This window comes from Falco peregrinus, chromosome 8 (genome assembly GCF_023634155.1).
Source record: "Falco peregrinus isolate bFalPer1 chromosome 8, bFalPer1.pri, whole genome shotgun sequence".
In the NCBI taxonomy this organism is placed as follows: Eukaryota; Metazoa; Chordata; class Aves; order Falconiformes; family Falconidae; genus Falco; species Falco peregrinus.
The window spans coordinates 20,957,641-20,971,795 of NC_073728.1; positions in this window are offsets into that span (position 1 = coordinate 20,957,641).

Sequence of the window (14,155 nt, forward strand, 5' to 3'; positions counted from 1 at the left end):
CAATTCCAGTTTTATTCAATGAAAAGATTCATTGCATGATGCTGCCATGACCAGGCAGGCTTAGTGAGTGAATAGCAAATCTAATCAGTTTGGCAAAGGGTTTATGGAAGCTGCTGTGTTGGCTTCGCTGACTTCAAGGGATTTGTTCTTTTGTTCATTTGTTGCAAACAACTAAAAACTGGGGCAAGGAAGGAAAGGTCATTCAGTAATTATGGAAGTGCACATTTTTATATGGTATTGGAAAGGTTTCAAATGCGGTTCTGAATTCTGTATTCATTGTGTATTTAGTTTTCTCATTATTTTTTCCCCATCTTTCTACACAACTAAATTTCAAATGCCCTTCCTATGAAAAGACAAAATTACTTGTGCCTTGTAGGCAATCAAGATTTAAGGCACCGAGTTTTAAGCAATTATTCCAATAACATTATAAATTGGTTAAAGATTTATGGCACAAACACATTTCCACATTTCTATACACTGTAACTACTCTAATGTTTATTTGCAGACCATCACTTGCTTGGTCATTCTCTCCAGATTAATTCTGTCAGGAGAAGTGTTTTTCCAAGAGTTCTAAAAATCAGGTTTTGAACTTTTGTATGTCATTCACGTTTAAACAAGCCCAGTCCTACTTTATGTGATAAGAGGAACTATTCTAAAATACACATTATAATAACTACAACAAATATATTTTCTTCAACTGCAGTTAACAGTCCCTGTGTGTGGGTGTGCTGGGAGTCCTCTGCCTTGCTTATTTATGCATGTGCCACACCAGCATTCTCCAAGAGAACAGCCCATATCCAAGCTCATTCCATACGTCTGGGAACACTGAGGAAGGTAAGATGATACAGTCAGAGAGGTGTGTTCTCTGTTTTCACTAGGGCTGCAACCTTTCCTATCATTTCTCGCATGGCGCACATACCGCTTTCTTTACTTGTGCGTGTGTGGGTTTTTAGTATGTACCAGGTAAATAGTATGTTTTCCAGCATACAAGCAACCAAACTTCTGTGAATTTCTGACCACATTCAGTGAAATGCATGCATCAGTTATTACTGAACTTTTTCTAAAGTCAATCACCATCTCCAAGGATCAAGGTCCACTTTCAAACAATTCAGCGACCTAACTGGCAGTTAGATCAAGGCATGATTATTTGCTTCTTGAGTGCAAATAAAGGTACACTGACTCATTTTACTGTGCATCTGTTTATAACACTAATCAAATAAAATGCAGTTATTCTACAGTAATGATGTGATTTCCCTGCAGAACATAAAGGTCTATCTCAAAGCATTTTCATTCTTCCCCTGTGAGGTATAGTAGTAGTATAACCTCCAAGTCAAAGAGATTGATAGTCTACTTAAGGGCAAGAGAATGCCCTAGTATCACAGAGGAAAACTACAGCAGAACCCACAGCCAGATCTGGTTTCTGGATTCTGTCTCCTCCTCCCCTTCCTTGTTATAAATGCCTCGTCGAAATCTGAAAATTCACAAGTTTGCTTCTGCAGTTACTGGCTGCTGAGCTGGGATACCAGAACATATGCACAGTTGGCCGACAGTCCCCATCCTTGGAGTAACATGCTGTATTAGTAACAAGTATGCTTCGCTGTAAGCAAGTGCTAATGTCCCTCATGATGCTTTCTGACACTGTCTCTGGGAATTTTTTGCAGTACAGCGTGGGTTGCAGCTGTACTTACCAGAGAATAAGTGTTCAGTGTCAAAAAATTCCTTCTGTTCCACTTCATTGCTTCATTTTCACATAATATTTAAAGACTCCAGGAATTTTCTATGTTCCACTCCAACCTTCAACATGTCAGTTCTCAAGCCCTTCACTGTCACCCCTGGAGCCGACCAACCACTGCTGGGAGAAGGAACTGATTTGTCTGTATTTGTGGAAATAAAACTACCAGATCCGGCAGGTGTGCAGCAGTTAGAAAAGAAATCTGAACAGATGAGTGTTCTGTAGACAATAAACAACAATCAACAGATGTTACAAGCACTTGCTGACCACCTGCACATGGCAGGGCAATCACCATGCAGTGGGATCAGGTCATAGCACAAGCCTGTGCCTGTCAGCAGTGACTGCAAGCCCTTCGATCCTGTGTTCCTGAGGCTGCACGCCAAGTTTATTTCAGCCTCAGGATACCAAAATGACAGCTGCATACAGAGGGAAGAATCAGGGTATCAATCTTACAGGGAAAGTCTGCATCACTCAGCAATCTGGTGTTAGAAAAAGAAGCTCTTACAGGAGGTAGTCACTTTGCAGATAATGCGTAAGCATTAACCATAGCCTGCATGCTATGCACAAGTATGGATAAAGCACAGGAATTAATACTTAAGTCAATTAAGAAGGCTTCCCTAGATGTGTAGGTAACAGACTAGCCCTATCTTGAAGCTAAAATATTGTGGCAAAACAGGAACACAAAAATACCCTATTGTAGATAAAAATATTTTATGTACATTTGAAGTAATAGTCCTATAGCATTATGTAGTCTTAATATCAAATTGCCACTTTGCTTAGCAGCAGTTTTACTACTTAGCAATAAATTTGTGGCACATGCTTAGTATTGCTGGGTGCGTAGCCTTAGTCCCATTTTGTTTTCATCGTAATAGAAAACATATTTGTGATTTACTTCAATTTGAACAGCAGCCTTTTGCTAAAGTTTACAACAGGGAATACTGCATAGTTTCAGAGTATTCTTTCTGTTATTTTGTAATTCTTGCTGCATATATATAATCATAAAGTGATCTGCTACTTTGAACTACAGTGTCCTGCTCCCTGTCTGCATGTAGTCTGTTGCTATTTGAGGTACAAAGGAGAAAAGAAAGCAGCATGCTGCAGTCCACTGGGAAGAGTTATTTTATCACACACTTGATTTGTGAAGTACCTGGGTTCTTTCATCTTTTGTAGATAATGTCGCACAATGTATTGAAATGATGTGGGTACCTAAAAATAGTCCAACTGTAGCAATATATATGTATGTATCTTTACAGATGCCAGGGTGAGCCTGCATTCCAGTACCTCAAGCTAGGTCATGAAGGTATGGTTAATATCTATGCCCTACCACAAACCTCCCCTCTGTGAATCCCTCAAAAGCTTTTCCTTGCTTTGCTAACCAAAGGTGCATTTTTTAAGGGGTATGGGAACACACTGTCCGCTGAACACTGCTGGTGTGCCCCAGACAGGAGAAGCAGCAGCTCTGACAAAGCTGCTGCAGCTCTTACTGCATTTCCTGACATTTTTTCTTTATCCAACACTTCCTCATCCTTTCTGGAACATCTGAATAACCTTTATTTCTACAGAATATGTACATCTTGGCCTTGGATAGACCCACACTGCAATGCTGATAACAGGGTGCTTGCAAGATAAGTACTTTCAAACACTATAAAAGCCAAAAGTCCAAATGTTGCAACTCAGAGCGCTCCAGGGCTCCAAAACGTAACCAGACTGGGCCATGTCAGTGGCATTATGGAATAGCTGCTGGAGAGCTTTTGCAGTGTCATCATGATATCACAGTGATATAACAACATCGAGGTAATGGAGCAGAAACACCTGCAGACTGGAAGCATTATTTTGTCAGTTACAACTAGGAGTTGTATCAGCAGGACATAAAATGTAATGTGAACACATTCAACAGAAATAAACAACTAGTAAGACTCTGTTGTAGACCAAGTGCAACACTCCTTTGAAAAGGCATTTGATTTCTTCCTCATCATTGTTAATAGCAATAGAAGAAGAATTTTTGGCAATGACACTTTGTTGGGGGAGGCAAGGGGGAGAAAAGTAAAAAAAACCAAAACCAACAAATTTAGTCTTAACAATAGCCTCCTGGACAAAATACTTTAAGACAACCACATCTGTCAATTTTTACTTTAAAGGGATCCTAAGTCAGGGAAAAATTAAAATAAAATAAGTATCAAGCCTCTTTATTATTCTAGCATCAAGAAACACAAGACTTCCCATTCTCAGTACAAGCAGTGTTTTTCTCTGGTTATCATGAGGTTGATACCTAGCCAGATCTTTCTTTCTTTTTTCATTATTATTAGTAACTCAACAGCAGCTTTTACTATCTTGCAAAACAAGTTTCAACAAAGCTGCAGTATGACTTTTTTCTGTGATTAGTAAATCAAGGCTAGAACATATGCCCACACACATCCTACACAATCAATTCACAAGAGAAGGAAGATGTTAACAATCTCTGTTGCACCATTCTTTATTTTTATCCCAAAGATCAAGATCCATTGAGAAAGAGGGGGCACGGCCTGTGAAGAAACTAAGATAAGGTTACTAGATTAACCCCAAAAAGAGACAGACTGCGGTACCTTTCCCACAAATGACCCTCTGCAGGGATTTTCCCAGCATGGAGGCATTCAGGAGGGAGCCACAGCCAGGTAGTTCTCATTAATAGCAACATAGCTTCAGTGGCAACACAGCTCCAGAGGTGCAACGTCAGGAGGCACCGCAATGTTTTAGGAACTCACAGGTGGACTCTAGGCCCTCTCCAAATCTTGAAATCTGTGAAGTTCAAAGTTAGGGCTGTGCTTTATTGGAGGGACAGGGCAAGTGTTCTGTTTTCTTAATAGACCAAGACTGAGGAAAACTCTCAGTAGGCCCCTGGCAGAGTTTCAGCCACTGCCACTCCCTCCTTCCCCAGCAATCGTAATTATAAAATTATAATTTTGTAATTTTATGAAATAACAGACATACTGACTCAGAGGAAAGTTCATCTAGCTCAATAACCTGCCTAACAGCTGTCAGGAGCAGTCTCCTGCAAGAGTGTGTAATAGAGTGCTCTTTCTCTTTCCTGCTGGTACCCTGCAGATTACAGACTTTGTCCATGGGTTCATTCAAACCACTGTATTTATGACAGTTCCTAATTTATAGAATGTAATGTATAGTTATTATTGTATTATTGGCTTCTACTGCAACTGTGAAAGTAAGATATGTGATTAAGTTGTGCATAGTGTGAAAAGGGACTTTCTGCTTCAAACTCCCCTGCCAAACAACTTCACTGTCTGCCCACTGTATTATAAGTGAATGAACATTCCTTAGCCATCTTCTTCATGATTTTATAAACTTCTGGCATATCCCACTTCAATCATCTCTTTTCACACAGAAGACTCCTTGTCCAATGCATATCTCAAATAGAAATCATTACATGTTTCTAAACACTTTGGGCATTCTCTGTACTTTTGTCATTTCACTATATGCCTTTTCAGACAGAATTGCCAGCACATCACACCACATTCAAAATGCAGAAAAGATATGGACTTACAGCAGTAACATAATTTTACATTCTGTTTCATTGGGTGTTCCAGTCGGAATTCCTATTTTTCCTAATCCCCTTTTTTACTGCAACTAGGCACTGAGATGACAGCAAACTTACTACAGGAAAACAAAGATCCTGAATGGAACAAATTAATTCGGAGTCCATTTTTTAATTCAAGCATATTACTTTGTACAGTATAAACCTTAGTCGTGCTATTTTATTTCCAGTCATTTATACAGCAAAACCTTTTCTTTAAAGCCAGCTTTAGTTTTGACTCACAAATCATGGTTGCTGCCTCTATAAAACTATCTCCCCAATATTCACATCCCTTCTTAGTTCTTTAAACATGGCAAACAGCATACATCCCTCTGGCATATCTCCTCTGAAAAATATGTATTCCTCCCATTTTCTCCCTTTTCTTCAGCCAGCTCTTAATCTACAATAGGATCTTCTCTATTGCATACCAGTTTAGGTTCTCAAGGGCTCAAAGCAACTTGCAAAATCTAAGGAGGTTGTGACAACTGACTCATCTTTTTATCTACAGGCTCGTTGCCCGCTTGAAAGAATTCCAAGAGGCATGATGTCCCTTTGCAAACTCCATATTTTCCATCTATCTGCTAATACTGTTCTCATTGTAATTCCTATCATGTTCCTGGCTTAGAAGTCAGCTTATTTCTATAATTCTCCCAAGCACCCTATTTCAAACTGTTCTCAAATGTGCTCCCCTTTAGTCCTCTGGCATTATGATGGTAAACGACAGTTAAAACTCCATTTTGGGGGAGTTCAGCCATTTCATACCTGCATCCCTTCAATCTCAAGAACAGTAAATCCATATAAAACTCACAATTAAGAAAATACTGAATCAGCTCATGATGCACCAAACAAACAGGGTTAACATATACACAGAGAATCATTATTTCCATGCTCATAATTATGCATTATGTTCTGTTGGAACATGTGTAATTGCCAAACCAGAGCCTAAAAACAGCAGGCTGCTATCTGTTCCTTATCCCCAGTCTTCACAAGTTGTGACCTCAGGAACCAAAGAAGCATCATGAACCAGAAGTCATGTCTGCCCTTCAAAAGGTTACAGCTATCTCCTCCTTGCCTAACCCCCCAAATTACCAGCCAGATGTAAGCCTCCTCGTATAAATAATGCCAAATGCACATACTCTTTTGAAGCAGGCTGCCAGCAGCAACTGCCTCATTTTTACAATTCAACTGGCAGCATCAAAATCCTCTTAGAAAGCAGGAATCCATGACACACTCTCATTTCCTTGGGTCCCTGCTCATCTTCCAGCAATGACATCAGTAAAAGTAATTTTTCAAGCAACACCAATTTTCTGAATTCTCCATAGTTTTTCATAGCTTAGCTCTACTGTCTTTTCATTTCCTATTTCATGATGAGGACTTGCGATACCCCTGCGTGCTTTTTTTTCTTATCCGCATAACACCTCAGAAGAAAAGCACTTCTAAAATATTTTATGAAAAGACATGTGTCTCTTTCCTGTTAAAGAAGATGCATGACTACAGTAAGCCAACACCTAAATATTTGTGTGCCTTGTCTCCACATGCCTTCATTAGCAAGACATAACCTCAGGTGTTATTGGTATGAATGCACATTCATAGCTATAAAATTCTTGGCAGTTCCATATTATCATACTTACGAACTGCGTAGATGACTGCAGACTCCTGGTTGAGCAATAATCTTCCAATGGCTCAGGCTCTGTCACCACAACAGAAGGGGGCTCCCAGGACAGATTGTTAACCTCTACATAAGCAGATAGGGCTCTATGCTTTTTCTAAGACAAGGCAGGTATCTCCCTTGCACCAAAAAGAATGGCATTTAACCGCTGAGGTTTCACAATCTAGGCAACCTCCTTCTCCTACTAATCTACAACATCCAACACAACATTTAATCATAATCCATAACGTTCAGAAACTGCATCCAACAGAATGAATCTGTACTTTAAGCAGCAGTTCCATTTACTCACAACTTATTGCTTTTCCCACACACTGCATATTTGACCCTTTTAAACTTTATAGTATTCAAAAACACATTGTGCAGAACAGAAGCTCATTGTTCAAAGGTATAAAAAATTATTTTAAAATCTGTACCTCAGAAATGTTTTTAACTGTAGAAATAGTAAAGATTTTTTCCACAAACTACTAGCGGAAATAAAAGCAGTGAGGATGTTTATATGTTTCTTAGGAATAGGAATAACAAGAAAGATGAGGTAGGACAGAGGCAACAGAAAGTACTTTAAAAAGCAGGGTTTTTTGCACTGGTTGCTGCAAATAATTAATTTTCCTAAAAACTGCAGTTCTAGAACATCTAAAAAAATTAAGAATTTTTAAAGGGAAAATACAACCACCTTTTCTTCTAAAACCTGTTTCAAGAGTTGCATTTATCAAAATCAGAAAAGGCACATTAGGCACATCTAGAAAAATGAAACTAGCAGTGGCAGCAGCACCATGGTTATAGGTTTTTGTATCAGCAACTAAATTTCCTCCCGCTTCCCCCCACCCACCCCCTTTCCTTTTCCTCCTCTACAAAAAAAAACCTGGTGTGATTCTTCTTAGAAAACTTAATGTCTTGACTATTTTTTTCTACTCATTCATATTATTTAGATCGGATAATGAGGGAACAGTTGGGAAGAGAAATAATCAACTTAGTGATATTTAAGCTTTAATCGTGAATATGCTCATATACTAACTTTATTACATGAGTACTTCCAATAATTGTAAAGGAAGTAAATATTGGAATATAATTAGGCATGTGAATAAATACATGGAAAACAGAGGGCCTAGTCAGCTGCTAAATATAGGAATTTACTCACTTTCTTATTTAAAACAAGCATGTTTGAGAGCTCTGGAGATCTCATTTTGAACAAGGCCTGTGGATGCCTGACAATGCCTGTCTTCTGGACAACATAGTCCAAAATGTTCTTTCCAGAGGGACAGTTTGACATGCTGAGCGATGTGGACGCAATCTCAACTCCTGCCCAGCGCCCATCATCTCTTTTGCATAGAAGGAACACAGAACATACAGCTGCATCTCCCTCCCCTGCTCCTGCCCTTTCCCAAAACACAAGTATCCAGTGGGAAACCACACAAATCGGGTGCTCAGTGGACACCCCAGCCAGCACCACCACTCTGCTGTCACCTTTTGTGGTTCTTGATGTGTAACTGCCACTCAGCAGCTGCAGAGCACAGCCTGTGCCCAGGGTGATGAGCAGAAGACCAGAACTTAGGGCTTTAAAGCCTTTGCAGTTGGGACTTTGGTTTATGCCATTATCTTTCTGTTGCCCACCCACACAGATATAGTTATTTTCTTAACATCCGTTGTTACTCACTAGACACAAGTGAGGCTCAGTGACCTCCCCTGAACAGAGCAGTGCACTGGCCCTTTGGTATTTGAACTATACTGACCCCTTTTCAGAGCAGCAGAGTGCAGGAACCACAGATGCTTATCACCTAAGGATGAAAGAGGCCCTGGTTCTCCAGTGCCCAGTTGCACCTGCAGATACTTATGTCTCTGAAAGTGTAGTCTAAAATTATATCATAATGACTGTCATTCCAAACAGGCATTACAGTGAAAACCCCTCAAATGTTAGTCTGTTAGTAACGGCACATTATAGAACAACTTCTTGATCAGAACACAATGCATCCTTCTGCCTCTCTAATTTGACCCTACTGACCTCCGTTGTCTGATTGATTTTGGATTTACAGGAGTAAAACATTTTTGCATTTTTGTCAACTGATGTCTCTAGAATAGTGTCTGCATGATTGTCCTTTGGTTTCCACAACTCCATCTGAAAGTCACATTAATGCATTTGAGGAGTTTTTAAAACTATCTATCTTGCACTTGGAATGCAAAGCTAAAAAGTAACACATTATACAAAAAACAACTGTGAAAAGTGATCATGGTTTGTTGTTTCTTTACTTTTCTGTCCTGAACATACAGAAATACTGTGAACACCAAATGCCACTGTAAAATAAGAACCTTTTCAGAAATTAGATCTCATCCTTCCCCTTAAGTCTAAAGGGTATTATTTCACCTGCAGCTAGAATGAGAGCTATAACAAATAAAACCTGTTTATAATTCTGCAAAAGGCAGAAATTAGAACAAAGTTTTCAAGTGCCATAAAATAGAATTACCAAGTGTAAAGTAGCACACTATTTTGATTGCTGTGAATTGGGACTAAATATGATTTCAGCTTTCACATAACAGAAACAAGAAATCAGGTCCCTTGTTTCAACTGGAGAAGCATTCAGTTGTAGTGAAGGATTGCTCTGAGGTGATTTTTGAAGTGAGAATTTTCTAACTTGCCCTAAAGCCTTACCTTGAAAGCCCATTGCCTGTAATCAGCCTGCATGTGAGCAACTCCTTCAATTTGTTAAGTTTGTCTTCATCTCTATTTTTGCCTTTTAGGCTATATCTGTCCAAATGCACATCTCCCTGGTGTATTTTATAAGTTACTTGTGAAATAAAATATTGAAAGCTATATGAAGATTTCCCTCATGGGTTAGGAAGTCAAAACCTGATCCTTAGCCTGAAACTTTCCATTTCCTCAATTCAGCTTTGCAATGAAGGCATGATTTCTCCCCTGGAATCCATCCTCGAATCCATCATGAAACGCCAACTTGTTAACGTCATTGCTTAACAAATCCTAACAACTTCTTAAAAATACAAACATACTGAAATAAACAAAATGTTAACTCAAACTGATTTTAGCCTGTAGGGATCAGATCTATATGGGACCATCATTATTTAGCAGCAACAACAAAAATTAATTTCCTGTTAAGCTATGATAAAATTTTAGTCATACCGGATCAACTTCAGTCTGATAGGTATTTCAACGACAAACTGTGGCAGACGTACCTACACAAATATGTCTTTCCTGCCCACTGCAGGATTGTGCTGGGATATCTAGGTTAAATCAAGAGCAGTTAATCTGTCCATGCAGCACTCACTAGCCCAAATACTGCGTAATACCCTCCCCCTAAGCAGGGGTGATGAGATAGAGACTAGAAGGGAACTAAAAAAGTTGTACCTGATGCCCAGCCCAGCGCCTTTGATGCAAATGCACCATAATGTGCATTAAACCCTGGGATATTTCAACTAGGAGATAAAGCAGGTACCAGCTTCTGGGTCACCTGCTTGATGATGCTGGTGGCACCATAGAAGCCACCCCTCACTGCTCCAGCCTTCTTCCAGCAAAGGAGGCTGCAACACACTAAGACAGATTTTTTTTCCTCCCCCAAATAACATGCCCTATCATGAACCACAGAAACACAACTTACTGAAGAGGAACAAACCCCACTTTGTTTCCTAGCAAGCAGCAGCAGTCTTTTCTTTCTATTGTATCTGACATACCAAAGCTTTGCTTATGGCCATATTAAAATGCATAGACAGTTTTGCATCCACTGTTCTGTTCTTTCTGGGAGGGTATGTTTGTTTTGTATCTTGTCCTCCTTTCCTCCTCACTATTCTGATAACTCAGCTTTTTAGGTGGTAGTTGCAGATACCTGGCAAGTTTTACCATCTTTATGTATAGCATAAAACTGCTTTCATCTTCTATTTAACCTTGGACAAGTCTACACAAAAGAATGAAACCAAAGACCCAATTTCAGGGTGACACATGTAGCTCAAGTCCTACAATATTTCTATTCTGTGAGGTTAGCTTTCAGGCACTTTTGTAAGCTTTGAATTTCATATGCAGAGCAGAAACAAATGAACTGTCATGATGCATCTAATTTCTAAGCCATATCATATAATCCATGAGAAGAATTAATAGAAAGAAAGATGTGTTTCAGTATTATTATGGGCTCACCCCCATCTGTTTCACAGAAATAGAGGCAGGTTTTGAATGAAAATGTGTGAAGAATGTGCACCACTCTTGTGATGGATATGGCATTTCAGTATCTAATTTTAAAAGAAACTAAGTAAATGAAATGTAGAGAAGAACAAACCTGAAGATAATTTCACCAAAGCACAATTTTAAAAGGAGAGCTCTACAGTTTACTTTGAAAAAAAATCCATTATGGTACAATTTTCAAGCTGCTTTCCCTATAATTTTCAGTTTGAATGAGAAGTTACTATGCTACATTATTGTTTGAGAACATCTATTCTGTGCTAGAAAAGTAAGGAAAAGTAAACCGAAATTATCTATTGAAGACTGTCACAGCCCTCAGATCTCAGCAATACATACCAGGAGATACCCACATGCTCCCAGACCCAAAATTCTTTTCATCATTTTCAGCAGAACACTTCAGGTTTGTTGTTTGGTTTTTTCTCTTCATCACTTATTCCTGAAATTCCCAAGGTTGAATGGGATGATTTTTTATCTGGCCTGCGCAATGGTATGGAGCACACAAAAAAATTTGGCTGGAAGCCTCTGGCAAAGATCATCTCTGACAGAGAAGTGGGGGACCATGCCATTCCTAAAAGAGTACACAGGGACTTTGTTACTGAATAGCTCAAGTAGCAGCATGAAAAGGCTTTTAAAAATTAGCCTTACGACATATGGAGAAATTCTGGAATATTTATTTTAATCTTATTCTGCATTTTAATCTTAGAAATGTAAGAGTGGCAGGCCCCAGCTTCCCTGGGGATAGCACAGGGACTTCTCAGGAAGTTTTACATATTTGCTGTGTCAAATTTTTTTTAAATTACACATCTTTTTTCTCCTCCAGAAGGTAATTTTAATGTACTGGAGTTAATTTCCGTTCTGTTTATTCTTAAACTCTTAATATTTGAAACACCGAAAATTGCAAATCTAAGTTAAAACACACCAACAGCCCACCAGTCCATAAACAACAAGCACAGACTACCTCAGACCTTCTCAAGCACACCTGAAAAAGGAACACTTTCCAGGCTTGGCTAAGAAAACCTGTGAAATAAAATAAGCAGGATGAGTGAAAAACAAAGTTATGACACCCGTTGGCACTCAACGGAGAAGCGAGTGGGGAGATAACACGCAGCCACCCCTCCTCTCCGCGCTTCTTAGTCAGCATCCATTTACAGCCATCATGCCCTAATCGCAGGCAGTGGGAGGTTCCCGCACTGTCCTCTTACAGCAAACTGAGAAGGCAACAAGGTTTTCAGGTGTTTTCACCCCTCCTACTTACAGCCTCAACCAATCCATGCCCCAACTCGCATGAGAAACCTCTTCCCTGCAGCTGCTCTGCATCCTCCCACACAAGCACTGCTTCCCAGAGGGGACCACCAGCTCTTGCTTTTCCCCTCTCACTTTTGTGATTACTGGGGCATGGGTCTCCACTTCTTTTACTAATGTAATTGAAGGCTTCTTCCTTATCTGTCCTTCTCCGGGGTGGCAAACATGCTGGGGACTCTCCTGCAGCTGCTAAACACCCCTGGCCTCCGAGCGGGCTGGATCCAGGAGCCAGCGGCCCCCAGCATGAGGGCACTCCTCATGCAGCACCGAACTTCTCTCCGCACTTACCCCAGTGCCATCAGCACATACCAACAGCATGTTGCTGGCCTTCCCCACGCTGTGCCTTTGGGTCAGGGTGCCCAACACATGCATCTCCTCCCAAGGCAGAGCAATGCATGTGAGGAACAGAGCATCTGGTGCTCTGCCCTAGTCCCAGCAGGAGACATGAGGGAGCCACCTCCATGGCTGTTCCCCAGGTACCACCCCCCCACCCCCGAGCACTGGGAGACAGGAGGAGGGCAGTGGGACAGCAACTGGTGTAAAGGTCGACTTCACGGTCTACAAAGTCAGGGGGAGAGCAGGGGATAAGGGAAAAGGAGAGCAACACAGACAAGACCAAGCAGCCTTGAGGTCTGAAAAAGCCACTTCAGAGCCATTTCTCAATTCCCCCTCCCCACTGCTGGGGGTCCTGCTTGCCGTTAAGAGGTGACAGCAGTCTCTTCCGAACCGGGGAACTGCTCCTCTCTGAACCCTCCAGCTATGCCAGCTGTGGAGGAGGAACCTGCAGGAACCGGGTGCTTTGGCTGGGACCCCACAGCTGCCGCACCAGCAGCTGCGAAAGGCACACAAGCAACGCCTATTGGCCCCGGGCTGCCCTGGTGAACTGGACTGCACAGCACCGGCCAGCTATTAATAAATGCAGGAATGAAACCGAATGCCTCTGGTTTGACTACTTTCAAAGCCCAAACTCAGCCTCCGAATGGGTCTATTTCTGGCTGTCCATCCAACCCCTGATCCCTGTGCAGGAGTTTCCCCACCCAGGCACACAATTCCTGCTGACTTAGCACACTCAGTGTTACAGCCACTGCAAGACACGGGATTAGGCAGATCTGAGGAGTGAATTTTGTTGCTGTTCAAGCCATCGTGTAACACATGAAGGGAACCGCACTTGCACAGTAGTACCTTACCCATTAACACATCACAGGTTTTTGCCTCTGTCTGTCCTCCAGTCCTACTCAATAAATGCAGCTTCATATTTGATACTTGCTGAACCCCCTTCTGCATTACAGGAGTCCCTGACCTTCTGACTTATAAAACACAAGGCAACAGACCTCCTCCCTGAGTCCGCACAGAGCACCTCTGCGGTCAGGAAGGGTTTGCATGGACATAGCAGTCTGGCTGCAAGCACATGCACATAATCACAAAGACCATCTTACGTATGCACTAAGCATGCAGCTAAGGCACAGGCCCTTGTCAAGCAACAGACAAATAACCAAACCCCTGAACATAATAAGAATTTAGGGGGAAAGGCTCTATTGTTTGTAAAACAGAAAAATAACATTCTGAAAACCAATGACATTTCCCTGTTTTCTGCAGCATAAGCAGAGTTTCAAGTCTCCTCATAAAACCCTGCAATAAATACTCTTTATTATTTTGCCACTTTATTAGTTATTTTGGGGACTGAATTACATGGAATATTCCACATATAATGTC